Source organism: Grammomys surdaster, unplaced genomic scaffold, assembly GCF_004785775.1.
Source record: "Grammomys surdaster isolate TR1022 unplaced genomic scaffold, NIH_TR_1.0 958, whole genome shotgun sequence".
NCBI lineage: Eukaryota > Metazoa > Chordata > Mammalia > Rodentia > Muridae > Grammomys > Grammomys surdaster.
In genome coordinates, this window is record NW_021605377.1 from 770,881 (window position 1) to 779,181 (window position 8,301).

The 8,301-nt window shown below is 40.9% G+C and overlaps 1 pseudogene; it reads left to right on the forward strand.

The window, feature by feature from the left end:
* The first annotated feature begins 909 nt into the window (after nucleotides 1-909).
* LOC114634506 lies at nucleotides 910-1,361 on the forward strand (annotated as a pseudogene).
* Nucleotides 1,362-8,301: the final 6,940 nt, after the last annotated feature.

Sequence of the window (8,301 nt, forward strand, 5' to 3'; positions counted from 1 at the left end):
TAAGGAAGACCAACAGTGTCAACTAACCCAGATTCCTGGGAGCTCCCAGAGACTCAGCTACCAACCAAAGAGCGTACATGAGCCCAGCACATATACAGCAAAGGACTGCCCTGTCTTGCCTCAGTAGGAGGGGATGTACCTAAAATTGATGCCCCAGGGAAGGGGGATACTGGGATGGGAGGAGCACCCTCTCAGAGGCAAAGTGGACGGAGGATGGTGTGAAGAACCTTGGGAGGGGGACCGGGAGAGGGAGCAACATTTAATATGTAAACCAATAAAGCGATTAATTAAACAATAAGTTAAAAATAAAATATAAATATGAAAAAAGTCATACAACTCATAATGTGTTGCAGCACCTGAAAGACAGTGCGCTGCTCAGCCTACAAGGACCATCAGATATTGGAGGTTTGGAATGACATCAAACAGGATAATTAATGCACTGGCCATGGTGGCAATATGATAAGGCATGCATCCAGCAACTTAGCAAATTTTCCTATGTAGTCTCAAGTATTTACAAAGTGACACGTGGGAGGGAACGAACTCATTTCAGCCACGAATTGAAACCTGCAGAACCACCAGTGAGGAATTCACAGAATGAATTAGATATACCCTAGAGCAGGAGACTGTGGAAGAGACTGAGAAAAAATAAATGCCTTGTGCACTCCTTCATGTAAGACGTTTGCCAAGACACATAGTAAGTAAAAGGCAAGGAACAGACTGTCACCCAGTATATATTACCATCTGCCTTTGAAAAGCGGTAACCCTCAAGCGAGGATTGCCTCTTCATTGGAGAAACTGGTGTCTGGAGGCTGAGACAGGGGGAGCTCTGCCCCGCACGTCCTTTATAGCTTTAGATTCTGCTACACATGACTGTTGCCTATCATGTTAAAAAACAAAACATGGCTCTCGAACCAGGCGGCCTCAGCCGTGAACGACGCAGCAATGGCCAAGATTAAGGCTCGGGACCTGCGCGGCAAGAAGAAGGAGGAGCTGTTGAAACAACTGGACGATCTGAAGGTGGAACTCTCCCAGCTTCGCGTCGCCAAAGTGACAGGCGGCGCCGCGTCCAAGCTCTCCAAGATACGAGTCGTACGCAAATCTATCGCCCGTGTCCTCACTGTCATTAACCAGACTCAAAAAGAAAACCTCAGGAAATTCTACAAGGTCAAGAAGTACAAGCCCCTGGACCTGCGACCCAAGAAGACTAGAGCCATGCGACGCCGGCTCACCAAGCATGAAAAGAGGCTGAAGACCAAGAAGCAGCAGCGGAAGGAGCGGCTGTACCCACTGCGCAAGTATGCAGTCAAGGCCTGAGACGACAATGACAATAAAGTACAAGACTGACTAAAAAAAAAAAAAAACAAAAAAACAAAAAAAAAAAACAAAAAAAACAAAACATGTTAGAGACACACATGAGACAATTTGCTTGCACATTTCTGTTTTCCTAATATTCAAAGTATCAACTATTGAAGATGACTCATTTTTCCTAGTAAAATATGTGTCTGTTAAAGGAGATAAATTTTCTCCAGCTGAGAGCAGCAGTAACTATAGCCATGGCTCCCATTCAAAGGACAAGATTATTTAGGTTTCATTATTAGCTATTAATTCATGCCTTGGTTCATTTAACTATGGTTTGTTTAACTTTCTCTCTGTTCCAGAAAGAGACAGAGGTACCAGTATTCTTCTCAGGAGCACAGCCTATAATAAGGAAGGCAGAAAAGTAAACAAGCAACTTACTTGGTTTGCAACTATGTAGCACCCACAGGGCTGGGCAAGTCAATACTCTGTAGATAAGTGTGAAAGGAAAGGGAAGACTGATGGATAAGTCCATTGCCAGCTCGATCGGGTTTAGCAGTCGCCATGGAAACACACCCCTGGGTGTGGCTAAAACAGTGTTTCCAGAAAGGTTTTTTAACTGAAGACAGAATGCCCTTCCTGAATGGAAGCAGTACCATCCCATGCCCTGGGGTCCCCAACCAAATAAAATGAGAAAGTGAATTGAACATGTATTCATCTCTCTTATCCTTGCATCCAGGCATGTTAAAAACCACCTGTCTCACTCTCCTGCCCTCAAGCTTTTCTGCCATGATGGACTGTGTGGCTCCCAGACAGCAAGTCAAAATAAATCCTTCCTTTCCTAAGCCGCGTTTATCAGAAATTTTCTCACAAGAGTCATAAAAGTAACTAATGCAAGGCAGGGGGACGCAAAGGAAACCCTAATCAGGCAAGAAAACCCAACCCAATCAAGACGCCAGAGAAATCTAAGAAACAAAGAGAAACTACCCAGGACACAGAGGAGGCAACCCCAGCTCAACCACAGGCAAACATTAAGGAATGTGTGGAACATTCTAGAACCTACAGTAGATGGGTTGGGTTGAGAGATGGGCTGACTGAGGGTGTGGGCTGACGTAATGCTCCCCTGGAAAAATGAGAGGACTGATACTGTGCTTGTGCAAACAGATTTGCACATGAAGACAGCAACTGACCCAAAGGTCTCTAGGCGACGGAATCCCACAAAAAAGCAGTTTCCAAACCCAGTCATTTATCAATATCTCTAAAAAACAAACAAACAAATAAAAAAGGGAGTTTTCAGGTCCTATTTCAAACTTACTGAGTGACAACTTGAGACCACAAGTTTTGGAATCTGCATTTTTATAGTACTTATCTGGATATTCTAGTACAGGAGCCACTGGTAACCGGGACCTTCTGACACAGACTCCTCAGTGGCAAGGTACAAAGTTCCCTGAAATTTCCTCCAAACTGAAGTGCTGAGAACAGCAGGAATCTGGCTTTCAAGGACTCATCCTGCAACAGTCAGAAGAACCAAGAAGGAAGAATAACATGCCAAAGCAGGGTCTGTCTCCAGAGGAAGATACAGATAATTTAGATACAAAATCTGCTTTTTAATTCTTTTAAACTCAGTGCAAGGCACCATAGCAGGCGATACGAATTAATATTGTATGTATGTCAGCCACATATTTAGAATGAAGGCCTTGTATTTAGCCTCCATATGCTTACAGCAAATATGACCTCAGGTGGCCTAAAAGACGATGCTTTTGTCGCCTGAGGCAAAACGAGGCAGAGCAGCCCACTGTGCTGAGGTACCTGGAAGACAGGATCACGTTCACAACTTTTCAGTACTCCAACGCAAACATTCATCTCTATTTTCGGTTTGTGTTCCATTCTGAAATCATCTTGGCCACCGTTTGAGGTATTTTGCAAGATATAATTACACAAAGATTCCGACAGGAAAACAAAAGACAGGGAAGAAAAAAGAAAAACCAAATTACCCTGCAAAGATATATTTTTAAACAGTGAACAGCTTTGACTCTAGATGAGTCATATACGAAAAGAAATACCAGCCACCATTCTGCCCACTCTGCATACTGTTTTCTCACCCAAAGCTAAGCGTATGATTATTAAATGTATTCATTCACTCATGTGCTTGGTAATTTATTGACTACCCATTCAATGGCAGGCGCTATGGTGAGTAAATATTGTGTAATGGTGAACAAGGCCAGCCTCTCCCGGCCTCCACGCCATATCCTGGTGAGCAGACTTTAAGACAATACACAGGATCATGGGGCAATGTTCTCTGAAGTAGAGGACCAGGATGCTAAGTGTACAGGCAGAGTAGGAAGCTATGGCGTGACCATGGGAGTAATCCTATCTGGGAGGTATAAAAGCTTCCGCTGAAGGACACTGCTCAACCTGATTTGGACAATAAAAGTTGGACAGGGAGATGGAGAGAAAGGGGCAGGAAGTAAGTTTGTGTTGATATTAGCAGGTAGAACCAGGAGGGAATGAAGCAGAGACAAAGTAAGCATCTTCAGAGATGAATGGAGCAGTATTAGAAAAGGGGCAGAAGTGAGATGGGATGTGAGGAATTGAGAAGTTCCTGAGGTAGAGCAGAGGAAACAAAGGAGAGTCAAGAGTCCATTAGGAACAAAAGCAAGAAAGACCAGTGCACGGTATCGAACTCATCCAGATACACTTACTCATTAGCAGATGAACACCTTCGCTCCAACTTCCAAATAGCCATGAACATAAAAGTTCAGCACCTTGGCCAAGGTCACAGAGTCACTGCGGCACTGAGGCACTCTGTCCATTAATCTAATGGTCTCATCTGATGTTGTTTTAGCTCCAAATTATGTAAAATTAATAACAATTTAAGAGCCGAGCATTGAAGTACATACCGTATATATTTTTCTGTTTGAACAATGATGTCATTTTGGAACTTTGTAATCTTTGTTTTGAGTTGAGGCAATGTAGGCTGAAAACAAAATTCTCTGATGTTTTCATAGCTACTAACCACAGTAAGTTCATGTGATGTTTGATGACAGATTTTCAAAATGTTGCCACTGTGGGAGGAACACAAGTTCTTTCTGAATTTTTCTTATAATATTTTACAAACCAACAATTACCTGAATAATAATTTCAACTGAATAAAATAAAATTCTTGGTCTACCCAAAAGCTAATGGTAAGAAGAAAACATAATAACCATCATGCACTATGAACCTTGTTTCCCCCAGAGTTTACTATGTATTCATTCAGGATGTCTGAGCACCGAAGTCATCACTAATCAAGAGGGCCCTGGTTGCAGGTACCTGTGTCATTATGTCACAACCTGGCCTCGGTCTCATAGTAACTAGAAAATTAACTGGATATAATTCCCTCTTACAGATTTGAAAGCAGACCTCAATAGCAAGCCTTCTCACGTTTTCTAAATAACAGAATGAGGCTTTCAAACCAGGTCTACGTGACCCCAAATCTCTGGTTCTTATGCTGGAACCCAGGACCAAGAGGTCCTCTCCTTCTGTGAGCTATAAAGATACTTTTGGCCTCCATCTCTGTCAATGACAAAATTAAACCAGGTGACCTCTGGTTTCATTTCCAGTTTGAATATCTTTTAACTTAAAATGAAATGGTAACATATGTGCCAAGTACACAACGAACAACTCTAAACAATATTTTTTTTACCATTTTTCTCTCTTCTTCCCTGGTCCTCACAGGAGCAGATGAGCTATAGCATGATTGTGCTCTTTGGAATTCTTTGAAACTCCATCATATACACTATCTATGTGCTCATATCTGTATTGTAGATAGACTCTACCCAGGATACTCTCGTTGTTCCTTTTAAAGAGAGTCCTTCTATTTAGTCCTGGCTGACATGGTGCTCACTCTGTAGACCAGGATGGCTGGAATTCACAGATATCTGCCTGCCTCTGCCTCCCTAATTCAGGGATTAAGGGTGTGTGCTGCCACGCACACCCCTGATGATTTCTTGTTAAGGATTTGATTGCAAGTATCTTAAGCCAATTTATTGGCTCACAAGTATCCAGCCATGAATGTTTGTTCAAATAATGCCCCATGGAAAGAAAAAAAAAAGAGACTTTATCTACTCTTTGAACCCTAGATGATTTACTACACAGCAGCCCTCACTCTGCTGAGGAGCATCTCTGAAATGCTAACTTCTATTTGACTCACATCACTGAGAGGTCCTTCCTCCCTTCTGACCCTCCATGGCTTCTTTAAAGGCCTGGGTGAGCTCACTCTCTGCCTGCTTCATCACATCTGTTCACTGCTTGCTCTTCTGTAATCTTGTCTCGTCACCTCAGCTCACTCCCATAGCATTACATTTACCTCACATCTGTTCCCAACTGTCTTCCTCTGCCTTCCCTGCCCCCCACTGGTCCCCAATGCTTTCATGTCATATATGAAAAAAATAGTTGTTTCTTCTTCCTAATCTAGCTCATTTTCCTTGATATGATCCCAAGTTTCATCTATTTCATACAAATGACACAACTGCATTCTTCCTTGCATCTGAATGAAACCCCATTGTGCACATTGTTGCATTTCTTTGTCTAATCATCTGTCAATGGGCTCCTAGGCTGGATCCATCTCTTGACTACTGTGAACAGTGCTGCAAAGGGGAGACATAGATGTGCAGTTCTGTCCAAGGCATGCTGCCCTAGATTCTAGAGTGGTATAGTTAGATCGAGTCGGTGCTCTGCTTTCGGTGTTTCGAGAAAATCTATTCTGATTTCCGTAAGGGTTGCACTATTTACATTTATGCCAGCACCTTGTAAGTGTTTCTCTTTCCATACACCATTTTCAGTACTTGCTGTCAGTGTTTGATTCATGATCACCTAGAAGAACTTGAGAGGCGGACAACTGTCTTCTCTGGAATCAACAATAAAATATCTTCCTTGTTTGCCACATTCTCTCTTGGTTTTCTTTTTTTTGTTTGTCTAGTTTTTTATCTTCTCAATATCTTTAACAATCTTTCTTTTCTCTGCCCATCTATTTAACTGGAATCTCCAGGCCTTTGGCTTAAGCTATGTTTCTTCCTTTCTCCTCTCTCTTTCTTGTCTATATCCCATTTCATAGTATAAATGCCATAGATATATGGGCACTCTCACAGGTATCTATTGTTTGGACTATTCCTTTGGCTGCCTATTCAATAATATCTTGTGGATATCAATATAGAGTTTTACAGAGTTTCAGTTTTCAGCTCTTCTACCCTTTCCAGCTTCACAATTCAATAAAGGGTTCTACTCTCTGCCCATTAAAATAATTAAGAAACAGTCCCTTGTGTCTATTCATAGTCCCTGCTGTGAAGCCAGCAACATAAATCTTAGATCTATCCATTTTTCTCCATTCCCACTTACTCCACTCCAGCCCAAGCCACCAACCGTCTTCTGTTGCTATTGTTCTACGACAGGTACTTTCCTGGGCCATAGAGGTGAGTAAGACAAAGTCACTGCCACCATGGAGCTTACACACAAGAGGAGGGAAGTGGATGTTAACCAAAGGAGTGGTCAGAAAGATAATGTCACACGATGTTAATAACTGTGAAGAAAAGAGAAGAAAATGGGATAATTGAATGAGCAGCATCTAGAGGGAAGAAAAGAAAGAAATTAGATATTTAAGAATGAAACAGGAAGCTGGTGAGATGGCTCTGTATTTAAGAGCACTGAATGTTCTTCAAGAGATCTTGAGTTCAATTCTCAGCAACTACATGGTAGCTCACAACCATCTGTAGTGGGATCTAATGCCCTCTTCTGGTGTGTCTGAAAATGGGATACTCATATACATAAAATTAATAAATAAACCTTTAAAAGTATTATATATAAAAAAGAATGAGATGGGAATGGTGGGATGTTGAATTTAGAACAGTACTTTCCAATAACCCTGACTTGGCTTTAATAGAAATAAATAAGCAACAAGTTTATTTTTAGTTCAATTTTAATTAGAAGAGAATTATCTAATAATTCTAAAATTTTCCCCTCATTCTTTCCCCTAGTATTTCAGTATGAATTTCTCACTATATATTTCAAATAAAATTCTAGACTCACACAGTAACTCTCAGAAAATTCTACTTCTTCATTAATGGTAGAATCATTTACTCTACAGTGATTATTTTAGGTAGTGATTTCTCCTTATTCAAAATTCTAACCAATTTGAAAGTTCTTTTATCTATGTTTGAGGGTATGGCTCTCATCTTTAACCACAAAAGGAGCTTTGGTGCTCACTACATAGTTCATGCATTTTCTAAGTTACACACATCTATGACATATTTTCACAAGGTATTTTTTAAATATCAGTAAGATACTTATTCTGTTAGACACCAATATGAAGCAATGGTCCTGGTAGGTTCAGAGATGGGGGATGTTTCACTGTATATCCACCGGTGACCCCACCAAGCACCAAGGAATAGTTCCAATACAATAATCACACAGATGGCCCTAATTAAACTAAGTAAGTCACAAGACAGAACCAAAAGTCATGAATCTGGAGAGGGGAAGGTGAAGAGAGGGGAAGGAGCTAGGAGATGGCTGGGAGAGAAAGTAATCAGAATACATTACATAATGCATTACATTATGTAACACATATGAAACTGTCAAAGAATAAAAATTAATCAATAAGTTTCAAATAAAGCAATAGATGTAATGAAGGGTATTTTCTTACTAAACCTCAGAAACACTTTCACAAAGTTTGAAAATTATCATGCTGATGTGTGTTTAGAGACTGCTAGCTCTTGGCTTGAACCGACAATAATTTATTCTCAGAATCATGGTGTTGATGTTGATAAAGAATAAAAGAGCCACAAGGAAACCAAAGACTTCTCAGTCTACCAGGCATTGTCCTAAATGTAGAGAGTTCATTATTTCACTTTCCCTCAAATATGCCTAGAGTGATGTGTAGTATGGCTTAATACTGCACAATGCTAAAGACAAGCAGAGTTCCTCTATCACAATTCTAGTAAGAGATGCCATGGCAGGAACCCTGGGAGAAAG